Source organism: Peromyscus leucopus, chromosome 16_21, assembly GCF_004664715.2.
Source record: "Peromyscus leucopus breed LL Stock chromosome 16_21, UCI_PerLeu_2.1, whole genome shotgun sequence".
Lineage (NCBI taxonomy): Eukaryota > Metazoa > Chordata > Mammalia > Rodentia > Cricetidae > Peromyscus > Peromyscus leucopus.
Genome location: NC_051084.1, coordinates 13,161,442 through 13,175,786, shown reverse-complemented (window position 1 = coordinate 13,175,786; position 14,345 = coordinate 13,161,442). Strand labels below are relative to the sequence as shown.

At 40.6% G+C, this 14,345-nt stretch overlaps 1 protein-coding gene across 2 annotated transcripts in view; it reads right to left on the bottom strand.

Annotated features, from left to right (window-relative positions):
• Nucleotides 1–14,345, bottom strand: part of Zfand3 (zinc finger AN1-type containing 3) — a 247,165-nt gene that overhangs the window by 149,106 nt on the left and 83,714 nt on the right. The gene's annotated exons all lie outside the window — the stretch shown is intronic.

Here is a 14,345-nt window from a genome sequence, read left to right as displayed (position 1 = left end):
TCATCGCCAGGCCTCTGGGCAAGCACCTTTACCCACTAAGTCCTCCCACCATCCCAAGTCTACTCAATAATAAAAGATTTCATTATGAACAAAAAAATGTTAAACCCCTCCGAAGTTGTATTTGATTATATACTGAAATCATTCATTCACCATGTTGGGCTAAAACCATTAAAGTAAAAATTTGCCTTCTTTTGCTTTTGCTAAGGTTTCAACTTGATTACTAACAATATTATGAATGCTGTCACATACCTGGATAGCAGCAAGTTAGACATTCCAACCAAAGAGAGAATGATAAAAGCAGCATTGCTGGACGGTGGTGGTGCACGCCTTTAATCTCAGCACTTGGGAGGCAGAGCCAGGCGGATCTCTGTGAGTTCGAGGCCAGCCTGGTCTACAGAGCGAGATCCAGGACAGCCAGAACTACACAGAGAAACCCTATCTTGAAAAACCATTTAAAACAAACAAACAGCCGGACGGTGGTGGCGCACACCTTTAATCCCAGCACTCGGAAGGCAGAGCCAGGCGGATCTCTGTGAGTTCGAGGCCAGCCTGGGCTACCAAGCGAGTTCCAGGAAAGGCGCAAAGCTACACAGAGAAACCGTCGGGTGGGGGTGGGGGGGACGGGGACACAAAAACAAGCAAACAAACAGCATCAACTTATTTTTACTAGATGTATGAACCAGATCTCACCTTTATTCAGGTCTTCAGAGTGACACTAAGAAATGCATACCCTGAAGTGCAAAGTAGGGAAACTGTGGCAGGGGACAGGGACACATAACAAAAGGCCTCAAATCATACAGCTAGTTAATATTAGGACAGGAATTTAACATCAACCTTTGGATTCTGGGACATAAGTCAGGTCTACAGCAAACAGCCTCAGTGCTGTCCAGGATTCATGTTGTTGTAAATGTGCTACAAAGACCAAACTCTAGAGGTAGGTGTCAAGCAGCAGCCTGCATTTTAACAGGCTTCCAACTGATGACGGCCCAGCACTGGGGTTTGTCCTACACTAGTGATCGACACCCAAATCCTCCGCAAGAAAGATAAGGATGCAAAGCCAGAGCAAAGCTTAGTTACAGCTACTGCAGTGTGCTGGTGTTCCACAAGAGACTCTATGTCCCAGGCTGAAGAGCACTGAGGCTCTGAGTTGTCCCTTCATCACCAAGAGTAGCATGTCACTGCATTTAACAACCAGATTACAGATATAAATGCCAGAAACTAGAAAGGTAAGTTTTCTTTAATGATGCTAGTAGGATAAAGGCCTAAGTATGAAATAATCTCTGACCTATGAAAGATAAATTTAATAATATTAAATATCTTTTCCACCTCCCCCAAAATATTGAGTTGAATAAAAACATTACCAAAAAGATTTAACAAAATGCCCTCTCCCCACCCCTCAAAACAAACAAACAAAACCTTAGGGTAGTGTACCATTTGCAACAAACATCACAAAGGGCTAATTCTCAGTTTTAAAACTGATTCCTAAGTCAAAGGAAAATTATCACTTAAGGGAAAAATGCAGTAGGTGGGTCATGTAGCAGAGTGTAATTGCTCAATTTCACTCCAAGTGTTTAGTATGTGTTGTGTAACAGTTTCCTCTGAGATTTAAACATTCTGAGCTGCAGAGGAGCCCCCTTAAGCAGGAAGGTAGACAACTCAAAATAGCCTCAGGAAGTCTCTAAAACTCAGACCCAGTAGGTCCCTCCTTGTCACAGTAAACAATAAAAGCTGAGAGTCCCTCTCGGACAGAGCAAAACTATGGAGAATTTCAGACAAACTGAGCTTGAAACCAGACTGGAAGAAGCAGAAACCAGCCCAGTTGAATGGAAGAGGTTTAGATCAACTGAGACACCTGGAAAAGACACTCCAGCCTGTTGAGCTGCAAGCAAGCTGTGCAGTATGCTCCAGGTTCCCAACTTTGTGAGCGGCCACCCATGCTGGGATGGACTTTGGAGATGCAGCTATCTTTGAATCATTTCTGCTCTAGTAAGTAACCCCATTAAAACTCAATGGTTCACCAAGATGAACTTAGGTGGTATCCATACTTTGATCTGTCATGGGTTCCCTATCTGGGGTGAGTTGACATGTGTTGCATGTCACAGAGAAAGTTCTGTCACATAACAACAGTAAGAAAAGTTAAAATTATTTCCCTTCCACCATCTATGGCAAACAATTTGGAAACATGGGTGAAGTTTGGTAAGCCTAGTTGGCTAGGGGTGTGAATAGTCAAACACCTTGCAGGCTTCAAAGCCTAGGGGAAGAATGTGGGGAAAGGAGAGAGGGAGGGTGCCTTTAATCCCAGCACTCACTTGGGAGGCAGAGGCAGGTGGATCTGTGGGTTTGAGGCCAGAAAGTTTCAGGACAGCCAGGGCTACACAGAGAAACTCTGTTTTGAAAACCAAAGAAAAAAAGAAAAGGAAAAAAAGGGGGGGGGGGCGGGGAGTCTAGAGAGATGGTTCAGAGGTCAAGAGTACTGGCTGCTCTTCTAGAGGACCCAGGTTCAATTCCTAGCACCCACTCACAACTGTCTGTAACTACAGTTCTAAGGGATCTGACACCCTCACATGGACAAAACACCAATGCACATACAATAAAATTAAATAAATTTTCAAAAAAGAAGAAAGCATCAGGAACAGCCCCTGTCGAAAGCACAACAAATATTACTACAATATTTCTGCCGTAAGCAAAAAGTTAATTCCAAGCTAACATCATCAAAAACTTTTAGCTATTCTGCCCAAATCTAATAGCATCTTAAATTTATTATGTACCAACCCTAACTCTTCCTAACTGCTTCTCTGACAGTAAACATCATAAGAGTCATCCTGGCTCCTTTGAACATCTCACCAACCTGCTGGGTCTACTTTCACTGGAAAAACACAATCCTAGGAAGTTCAGAGCTCTGGTCCAAAACATCATTGTGATACAGAATCACTGCACTAATTTCTGAATGTTGTCTCTATATCCTGTTGTCCCATACACCAGCTCAACTATCACTTGTAAAATTAAGTATGATCACGGGGCTGGACAGATGGCTCAGAGGTTAAGAGCACTGGCTGCTCTTCCAGAGGTCCCGAGTTCAATTCCCGGCAACCACATGGTGGCTCAAAACCATCTGTAATGAAATCTGGTGCCCTCTTCTGGTGTGTAGGCATATATGCGGGCAGAACAGTGTATACATAATAAATAAATAAATCTTTTTTTAAAAAAAATTAAGTATGATCACATTATACAAACTCTACACTGACTTCACATCTTATCCAGTCAAGGCTTCTGTCACTCAGGCTGACAATGCCTACCTAACCAAGCCTCTGACTACTATTGACCCCATCTTACCTGTCTCTCAGTTGCTCGCACTGCACCCTGGAATACTAGTTCACTGTTGTTCTAGAGAACATGGTGGAACAATCTCCAGTCTCAGCTGCTATCACCTTCACCTGACATTCTTTCCACAAATGACCACATGGCCTGGTCTTTATTTACTGCCAAGGAATAAATGCTGGCATCTCCCCAGGACTTTATAAACACAGCCTCACTCCCCAGTGTGATGCTATTGAGAGCAGGCTCTTTGGAGAGTAATTAGATCATGAGGATGGCAGCTTCAAACAGGGATTTATCTCCTTACAAAAAGATACCTGAGCAAGATAAAGAAGGATGGCATCTGAAAACTAGGAACCAAATTGGCTACCACCTTCATGGTGGATGGCTTAGCCTTCTATATTGTGAAGAACGTGGTTCTTGTCCAAGCTACACAGTATGGCATTTTTGTTAAAAGAACCACATTAGGACACTTAGTGCCCTCCTTATATGAAACAGAAAAAGCGCGCATTCATACACTCCTTCCCTGGCAGCACTTCTCCCTTTGAGTTATTTTTCTCCATAACTCACACCATCATCACATACTACAGATTTATGTACTGTGTATTTATTTACTGGTTCTCCCACAAGAATATAGACTCTTTGGAGCTACAGACCTTGCCAGTTTCATTTTCTGATGAGTGCCTTAAGGGTATACATATTCACCTAGATACCTACGTAATGAATAAAACCTAGACATGAGAGAAGGATTAGTGGTGAGGAGGCTGCTCTTTCCAGAGGACCTGGGTTCAATTCCCAGTACCCACATAGTGGCTCACCACCATCTCTGACTCTAGTTCTAGGGCATCAGACACCCTCTTCTGGCCTCTGCAAGCATCAGGCATGCAGGTGGTGCAGGCAAAAATAATTTATAAAAACATGCAGACAAGCACACAAGCAAGCAAGCGAGCACGCGCGCGCGCACACACAGAAAGAAAGAAAGAAAGAAAGAAAGAAAGAAAGAAAGAAAGAAAGAAAGAAAGAAAGAAAGAAAGAAAGAAAGAGAAAGAAAGAAAGCTGTTTATGCTCCATATGCAGGACCCAAGAGTCCCTGACAAAGAGTAGACAATAAATGTGGAAAGGATAGAGAAAGAGATAACAATCTAAGCAGAGGCCAAATCCTAAATGAGCAAGAGAAATAAGCTGGCAGAACTATGGAAACAAATCAGTATTTAATATTAAATATGTTTGCCTCTTAATAAAGCTTGGCTTCAAATGAGACAAGGAGATGAAAAAAGCATTTAGAAGGTAGTATATTTTAATTTATTTTTAAAAAGCCTCATGGACAGAAACTATATTCAAAGAAAATGAACAGCTTGAATTACATGGAGAAAAATAATGTAGAATGTCAGGAATGAAGGGACAAAATAAGCATGTTTCAAAGCAATGACATTTCTGGAGGGGTAGAAATAGGAGAGTCTGCAACAGATGCAGCAAGATGCCATAGGAAAGACAGAGTTTGGCAGGAATAGAAAGCAAAAAGGTCAAACTGGAGATGCACACTGAGCACACGTGTTTACACAGTTTACTGGGAAAGTAGTATTACAGCTCATAGTCAGTGATACAGAAAGAATACTACGTGCTTTTACAGTTATCAGGAAAGTGCATTAATCACACAGTCCAATGGGGTAATGCTGCAGCTATTGAAGGCAAAGATAATGTCACGGCGAACTCTTGATTCTAGAGTTTTTCTACATTTTGGTAAAATGAATATATTCACCTAATATGACATTTAAAACGACAAAAATTAACTTATACTTTATTTTTCTGACTCCAATAACTTTTACCAACCAGTGGTTTTCAAAATATGCCCTGTAAGTCTAATCGTGCTCAAATAATTAGAACAGTTCTGGCCTACCCTGAGAAGCTTGAATTTATTCCATCAATTTAAATTGCTAAAACTGTATAATTTAAAAATTTAAGGGCTGGAGAGATGGCTCAGAGGTTAAGAACACTGCCTGTTCTTCCAGTGTTCTTCCAGAGGTCCTGAGTTCAATTCCCAGCACCCATATGGTGGCTCCCAACCATCTGTAATGAGATCTGGCTCCCTCTTCTGGCCCGCAGGGATACATGCAAACAGAACACTGTATACATAATAAATAAATAAATCTTTAAAAAAAAAATTTAAAAGGCATGATCAACAGTATTAATACTCCTTAATGGAAAGGCAGTGGATACCAAATCATGGGCAAGGATGACTATACCTTTTTGCCAGTTTCCAGTAAGAGTCTAAATGTGAACTATCCGGACAGGCTTCTCTGACTCTGGCTCCTCTCTCACCAAACCAACACTGCTAAGGAGTCATCTCAAAAGTTCTGCAATGGTACAAGCACTGCCCAGACAGGGTGAAAGATTTAGATTTTTAGGGGCAGGACTAAAAGGTATTCAGTTTACTATATATTATAGATTATAGCAATCTGGAGATGCCACTCGAAAGGGACAATTTCACCGATATGATTACCTTTTTAGTTTTACAGTCTGGCTACTACATAAGAACATACTTATATTCTCATCATTATCAAAAGAATGTCCACCAGGAGTCTCTGCTAAATTTCCTACAAAATGATGAGGCTGGGCTCTAGCTCAGTTGGTGTAGATAACAGCACCCTGGATTATCCCCCAGTATTTTCTGCAACAAGTGTGGTAGTACAGGCCTGCCATCCTAGTGATCAGGCAGTGGAGGGAGGAGGAACAAAAGAAATTCACGATCAGAACATAGCCAATCCAACCTGACAGTTTTTGTCTCAAAAAACTGTATTTCATAAAATGAAATTGTTTCCCTTATTTTATAAAAACTGAAATACAATAATCTTTCAGTTTGCTGAACTATTTCAAAGTAGACTACAATTCTTCAAGTATTTAAACTGCTTGGAAATTGTAAGATTCCTCCTAAAGTAACAATCAGCATTTCTGGGAATGCACTAAACTGAAAGACCACTGAGAAGACACAACTAGAGACTGATACGGGATCCCACATGAGTAAAAACGGTAACAAAACAACAATCTTCAGTGGCTGGAGGTGAAGCTAGTGGCAGAACATGGATCCAATACAGATGAAACTCTAATTCAATCTCCTTTAGCATGCTCTACCCACCCACAAGAAGAGACACCATTCACAGACATGCATCATTCTGAAATCAAGGTAAGATTCTCTTCTTATCCCAGATTTCTGAGTATGCACTGCCCTTTATAACAAATGATCTGTTTTTTGTAAGTATCCCAAATTTCTTGGAATACAAGTTATATCTATGAACAAAATAGAAGATCCTAACTCAGCCCAAATTTTTCTTCCCATAAACATCAACCATGAGCACTTCTATCATCTCGTAGGCTCAAGTACCAACTTAGATTTGGTTCCTCCCTAGGCCACTGATTTTATTGTCATTTAAAAAATGTGTACTTTAAATTTAACTCCTGTCCCTTTGCTATTCTCTCCTGGTTCCCTTAGATCTGTACCAATTGTGCATATACAAATATGCAATTGTGTGTGGGGGGGGGGAGAACACGCAAAAAGTAGAGAAATAATTCTTATTTTATTTTCCAGGAAGATTCTACTTTACCAAGCATGGTCCTACTTACCTTACAATTAATTTTAATATTGCAGCAGGGAAATTTTTTTTCCTTTATGTTTTAATCTGGGGACAAGAGCAAATCCAGTAATAGAACGTCAACATTAATTTGAAGGAAGATGAAAAATGACTTAATAATACTGCAGCAGAATTAATACTGTACAATAGATCATGGCCCCATAAAACTTGACAAATTCATCTTTGTATCACTGTATTCCTGCTAATAGAGCGGGGCATCCTGAAACATTGTTAATACTTTACTGCACAAAGGCCCATCAAATTGCACTGCAAGAAGGTATGTTCTTGCAGGAGGCAGGAAAATTACTGCTCAGCTGTCTGCAACTTGTACTTCAGTGCAGGAGGGAGGAGAATAGGGGCCAAGTGACTTCAAGCAGAAAGCAACACTTGCTAGAAATCAAGTGGTATAATTCAGAAAATGAGTTGATGGTTCAAGGAATCTGCTTCCACTTGAAGGTCCTTAGTCCAGGAATTAAAATTGGAAAACAGCAAATGATATGAGAGATTCTACTTCAAAGAGATCTAAACAAGGTACCAAGTCAACAGGCCAAAGAGGAAACAGCATCTACTAGGGTACTTAAACAAATGCACACTACAAATTTCTGTTTCTGTGCAAGATGCACTAACACAAACTGGATTTAGCCTCCTGCCTGAGAAAACCAAATAATTCAGACAAGATGAGGTAGAAGGAAGCAATTTCTAGGACTCCGGACATCTGGCAAAAAGAAAACAAAGTACACACTAAAAGGTGAGACACAGCTCTCCAACTGTCTTTGTTCCAGTCCTTGAAGACAGTTTCCAGGCCTTGCACAGAGAAAGGAGGATGAGGTGGAGCCAGCAGGGGGTCTGCTTCACAAACAAGTCACCTGGCCAGATCCAGCTCAGAAAGGGCTAGGTTCCCTGTAATATTCTGCTGTGACTCTCTTAAAATATGATCTCAGCTAAAGAAATAAGGTTAAGAGTCTGGTGAAAACAAAGTAGAATCCATAGGACAGAGTAACAGAGAAACAACATTTCATATGGATAGACACACAGAATGCACCCACAGACATACACCACGAAGTTCACAGGCTGCAGACCTCCACATAAGCCTGGAAAGCTCTTCATAAGCCTGGAAAAGAACTAAAAAGGGGATCTCACAGAACAGCATCTCAGTGTTGCCTGTCCCCAAAGTCAGACTAGAGAAACTGATGTTGCGCACATGGCACACTTAAGAACCTACCTCAGAAGTAAGGGACAGCTCACCCTTGACTAAGCACCACTCAGACAGATACTCATTTGAACAGAAACTGAAAGTAGGACTCCCAAGGGTGAAACTGTCTCCAAGTCCTTGCAGTTAGCTCTCCACAGTTTTAGGGTACCTGCAGTTAACCTGCATCCAAAAAATTTGAAATTCCTCTAACTTTCTCACTCACATCTTTTGCCACATATACTGTTAAAATGATTCTATTATTCATTACTGTTAATTTCTATCCCCTTTACAAATTAAACTCTTTAAAACTTTTAAAAGGTTACTATGACACTGAATATGTTTGGGGTGCATTAGTAGAAACTCTGGTTCTGATACATTTGGGAGCATCTTCTCTTTGGTAAGTCCAACCTTCCTTACCAATGCTTCTCAAAAACAAGTAACTTACGCTGCTTTGTTCAGCTTAGAAGACAAGTGTGGGAGAAAAAACTCAGACAACAGCAGTGTAAGCCACCAACAGTGAACTTACCAACACAGCACCCAAATGTGCTGGGCTGTAAATGTTGGAGCAAAGGCAACTTGAGACCTTGCCCCTCTGCACCTCCACCCCTGGGATAGAACCCAGGACCTTGTGCATGCTAGCCAAGTACTCAACCACTGAGCTACATCCCCTACCATATAAATTAAACTTGATCATAGTGTACATAAGGGGAGTAAGTACTATATATGTAAGATTCAGAACTTCACACAGCTTCAGACATCCTTGGAAGTCTTAGGAAATGCACTTAGGAAAGTCTTTACCATGACAAGGTAAAGCTGCTGTAACTTAACTGTCCCCCGGAATAAAGCAAAAATTGAAGGTATATAATGCTATGAATAAACATCTGCAGCCAAACAAAGCTGCTAACTACACAGAGGGAAGTAAGGCCCATGGGAGACAAGTAAGCCACAGTGGCAACCAGCCTGACCTGACGCAGATATGAGGATCAGCAGAGGGAGGGGTTAAAACAGCAGAGCTGAGTTTGTATTAACATTAGAGCAGCACTAAAAGGGAAATACACAGCATCCAACATCTTCATTAGGAAACAAAACAGCAAATCAATACACAAAGCTTCTGCTTTAAGAAACTAGAAAATGAAGAACAAATTCAGAGTAAGCAAAAGAAAAAATGTAAATATTAAAGTAAAAATCCATGAAACAGGTAACAACACAAAAAAAATAGAAAAGCAATAGACTCATAGCTGATTCTCTGAGGCAATCAATAACTGATAAACTTAAACTGATGGGGATGGGGAGAGCAGCACAAATTGCCAGTACCAGAAAAAATAAGAGGTATTTTCATAATAGTTTTATGAAGAGTAAATGTATAATACAAAATTATGAGCTTCATGCCACAAAAAAAAAAGTCACATCAAAAACAAAATTCACTGAAAAACAAACCCAAAAAGAAGCAGGTAACTTGAACACTTCTTTATTAAAGTAACTGCATTATAGTTTTTAAATTTAAAAAAAATTCCAAATAAAATACCAGATGAATTTATTGTGAATATTATCAAAGAGTAAAGAAATATTAAGAATTATAAATAATTTCTCACATAAAACTGAAGAGTAGAGATCCTTTCCAACTCATTTTATGAGGTCAAGTTCTTTTTTTTTAACAAAACCAAAGATAATATAAATTAAATCTATAGGAAAAAATCCATAAAGAATATAAATGCAAAACTTCAAAACAAAATTTTAGTACAGTGTATCCAACAACATATGAAAGGATTAGGAGTCACCAGCCTGCATTTGCTAGCAGTGCTGAATCACTCAGACTGGCTGGGGGCGGGAGGTGCACAGAAGCTGGACTGCCACATTACTGCTGGGACCGTTAGAGTAGAGCTACTTTAGAACAGCCTAGCAGAGTTTGAGACGCTAACCATGTCCTCACAGTATGATCTAGATGTGCTTCTGTCCCTGAAGCTCAAAGAAAAGGAGTATGCATCCATGTAAAATTAGTAATGAATATCCATTGTAGCTTCACGTCCATCAACACATAATGAACAAGCAATCTGAGCACAGCAACACAACAGACACTACCCAATGGATCCACTTTCCGTTGCTGTAACAGAATACCTCATATCAGGGTGATGCTTTGAACTCAAATTTGTTAGCTCACAGTTTTGGAGGCTTACAGTGAAAATTCAGATGTCATCTGCTGAGCCTCCCCTAAGTTCAGTGACTACACATAACACTGCGGATAGCATCATGTTTGGGAACAGGAATGAGAAAGACAAGTAAGCAATATGTGCAGACACATTCTGGAGAGACTGACAGGTGTTGTAGGATATTATTTTAACATGTGTTACATTAGTTTATGCTGAGGAACATTTGCTTAATGATGCAAAGATGCGTTGCTTTTTTTTTTGGGGGGGGGGTCGGGACAGGATTTCTCTGTTGTAGCTTTGGTGCTTGTCCTGGATCTCGCTCTGTAGACCAGGCTGGCCTTGAACTCACAGAGATTCACCTGCCTCTGTCTCCAGTGCTGGGATCACGTTGCATTCTTTTATATTTCATTTGTTTAACTCTGAAGCTGTGTTACTTTGTCTACAAAACCTGATTGGTCCAATAAAGAGATGAATTGCCAATAGCAAGGCAAGAGAAAGGATAGGTGGGGCTGGCAGGCAGAGAGAATAAATAGGAGAAAAGGAGCAGAAGAAGGAGAGAGAAAAGAAGGGGCCAGCCACCAAGACACACAGCCAGTCACGGAGTAAGAGTGAAAGTAAGATACACAGAAGTAAGAGAAAGGTAAAACCCCAGAGGCGAAAGATAGACGGGATAATTTAAGAAAAGCTGGCTAGAAATAAGCCAAGCTATGGCCGAGCATTTATAAGACTAAGCCTCCATGTACGATTTATTTGGGAGCTGGATGGCGCGGCCCCCTCCCCCCGAAAAGAGAAAAAGAGCTTATAAAAAAAAAAAAAAGGAAGGGGGAGGGGAGGGGAGGGGAGAACAGACAGGCTCTCATAAAAACATATTCACAGTCAGGTGGTAGTGGTACACGCCTTTAATTCCAGCACTGGGAGGCAGAGACAGGCGGATCTTTGTGAGTTCGAGGCCAGCCTGGTCTCCAAAGCAAGATCCATGAAAGGCGCAAAGCTACACAGAGAAACCCTGTCTCGAAAAAAAAAAAAAAAGAAAAAAAAAAAAAAAACATTCACATGAAAACTACTTCACTCTTCAAAAACCAGCCATCAATCTCTTCCCAGGATGCAACCTAACATAGCAATATGACTACCCTCTCACCAGACTCTACTTCCTGAGGTACTGCCACATGAACCTTCTGAGGACACATTGAAATGGTATCCAAAACACAAGTACTTAGCAAAAGAAAAACTAAGTTTTGATACACACAACAGTATGGACAAATCTCAGAAGAATTCTGTTGCGTGACAGACACAAGCCAGAGAAAGACAAGACAAACATAGTTCTACTTATAGAAACATACAAAATGTCACATAATTTACAGAAAAAGAAGAGAAGGAGGAGGAGGAGGAGAAAAGCAGACTGTGGTTGCCTGGGTCAAAGGTAAAGCAGTGATGGCAAGAAGAAAGAAGATAAAGGACTAATAAAAAAGTTATAGATAACAAATATGCTGCCTTGGCTGTGATGGTCTCAAAGTCACATGTCAAATACACCTAAACAAAGCTTTTACAAATTTATAATGAATATATTTCAAATATAAACTGTAAACATTTAAGCACCTCTACTGGCCTGCCCTTTAGGGTCCTGGTAGGCTATATCTTCAGCTGCAGTCACTAAGAGCACACACACCCCACACCCCCACGTGCATTCGCTACATTTCCTTATAAAAAGCAGGCCTTGCCCACCTCTCTTTCTCTCCAGCCCCCTCCCATCTTTTTCTCTTTCTCTTCCTTGTTCTCATCCCCAGGTACCAGTCTTGGTCCCTTCTCTCCTCTTGCTCAATAAACCTCCCACGTGGGCCCTGCTGTATTATATGACTCCTTCTTGCCATTTTTAAAATGCAGCATAAACCACATAAGCTGATTCAAACCACAACCCTGATTGAAACAATACAACTCCCTCTTCTTCAACATTTCTACCCATCAAAACAGTTCCTGAATGAGAATATTAAATACACTTCAAATATTTCTCCAGTTTCTACCATACAACAGGAATGCTTTTATATTTAATGAACTGTTTTGTTGAATCCCTCTAGCAAGATGGTCTTCCTACAAGCCTACTCACCAGTCAGTGATGGACTAATACATGTTATATATAGACAAAGGCTGCTGTAGGTGAAACCTATTTATGAAAAGGCCAAATAAGCCTTCACTTCATATCACTTGCTAAGAGCCTCTTTTATGGTTCACAGAACGAATTTGAATTAAAGTTAGTTCTCTAACTTCTGTTCAGTGTATTCAAACTGACCAAAAAGACACTTCCTGCTGTCACAGTGCTAGCAGGAAATAAGGCAGCTTTCAATGAAGTAGATATGAATGTGAGAAACTAGCTCACAACTGATAGCTACCCGGCCAGTTTCCTGAATCAAATATGCCTTACTTCCCTCAATATGGGATTGAAACTAATGTTTCAGGAGGGCATTCATCTACTTTTACTTTGACTACAACAGTTTCACTTCTATGAACCTTCAACTGACTCCCTGAATAACAAAGTTTCGCGGTGCTAGAGGTGATGCAATAACTGCCTGCGTGCAAGGACTGTTGTTAATACCTACTCTCACTCACATAAAATTCTGTTGTCTGTCTGTCTGTCTGTCTGCCTGTTTGTTTGTTTTTCAAGGCAGGGTTTCTCGTGGCTGTCCTAGAACTCACTCTGTAGACCAGGCTGTCCTTGAAACTCACATTGATCAAGCCTGCCTCTTCCACAGGGTGCTGAGATTAAAAGCGTGTATCACCACCACTTAGCTAAGAAATTTTCTTAAAGCACACAATACTTGTGGGTTGGAATTTTTTCATCAAAAAATAAAAAGAGGCAAAAGTAACGGGGTATAGGAAGTAGCCAAAAGAAGAATTATTTGTTGCAAAAAAAAAAAAAGCCAAAGCAGTTATTTTTTCTGTCAAGTCCAATTTTGAACCCAGCAGAAGTTGATTATTTTCTTGCGGACAGTAGGCTACAAACTCTCAGGTCACTAAAACTGTCACCCAGTGAGAAAGAAAATAAAATCTAACCTAACACTACTGGCCATTACCTGTGCATCTAAGCATACAGTAAATGTTTTCAAGAGATGAAAAAGGACATTTCAGAATTTTAGCAGATGTAAAATGAGTGAAGAGTGAAAGACAACCATTACATTATCATGTAGAAAAAGCACCACTAACCAACAGTCCAATTCGGACTCCAACTAGCATCCTCTCTTTCAGTCTCAAGAAAACTTATAGACGTGGCTGCAGAGCCTCTAACTTAGGCATCCAGGACAAAGCTTCACAGCACTGGCCAGTTAAGTCAATTAAGATGAAATTAAATATAAAATCCAGTTCCTCAGGCACATGGCCACTTTTGAACGAAGTGTATATACCTCACTGCATCCTGGACTGGTTAGTTTTTGTCTACTTGACACAAACTAGAGTCACCTGGGAAGAAAACAACTTCAACTTAGCAATCCCCTTTATCAGACTGGCCTGAAAACCTGTCTGTGTGTTTATTTTGTGATTCTTGATTGATGTGGGAGCAGGAGCAGGCACAGGCCCAGCCCACGCCCACCATGAGCAGGTGGCCATAAGAAAGCAAGCCAGTAAGCAGCATGGTTCTGCCTCTGCTCCTGCTTGAGCTCCTACCAGGACTTCCCTCAGCATCTGGATGTGTAAGGCAAAGAAACCCTTGTAGTCATTGTTTTATTATAGCAAGAGACCAGGATACTGCCATATTGGAAAGCACAAACAGAAATCATGATGACAGGCTACTGTGTGAGCACGCTACTCCAGAGTGACATTAGAATAATTCACTCTGCAGGTATTTTCCTAACATTTGTATGAATCCAGAGTTGTATAGGCCACTAGTGCAAACAAGCTTCAAACACCACCAACTTTAATTTTGTGAAATGGTCTATACTTTGGGTTATTTAGTATGTGGCACTTAAAGTTGTTCTGCTCACTTTACAACATTTGAAGACGGGCAGAGAAGAAAAACAGAGTTTTACCAAAACAGCTTATCAGAACTAGGTAAAAGCAGTCAAACAACAAAGAGTTATG